This window comes from Etheostoma spectabile, chromosome 21 (genome assembly GCF_008692095.1).
Source record: "Etheostoma spectabile isolate EspeVRDwgs_2016 chromosome 21, UIUC_Espe_1.0, whole genome shotgun sequence".
NCBI classification, from domain to species: Eukaryota; Metazoa; Chordata; class Actinopteri; order Perciformes; family Percidae; genus Etheostoma; species Etheostoma spectabile.
Window position 1 is genome coordinate 14,922,051 of NC_045753.1, and position 222 is coordinate 14,922,272.

Below are 222 nucleotides of genomic sequence, written 5' to 3' on the forward strand. Positions count from 1 at the left end.
GCTCCTCCTTTCACCCTGTGTGTTGAGCTCTCTGTTTTAGCTACATAGTGAGCCATCTCACTTCTGTACCATCTTTGTTGGGAGTCGCATATACGCAGTACCTAGGTAAGGACTACTAGCCAGTCAGAAGCAGAACATGAGGAATGCCATGCTAGCAGCGAGGCGAGCATTATAACGTGTTACAAAGTGACGCAGGTTTGTCACGGAAGTAAAGGCTGGACT

General features: G+C 48.2%; 1 protein-coding gene across 6 annotated transcripts in view; it reads right to left on the reverse strand.

The window, feature by feature from the left end:
- Positions 1–222, reverse strand: part of fbxo11b (F-box protein 11b) — a 28,332-nt gene that overhangs the window by 19,449 nt on the left and 8,661 nt on the right. The gene's annotated exons all lie outside the window — the stretch shown is intronic.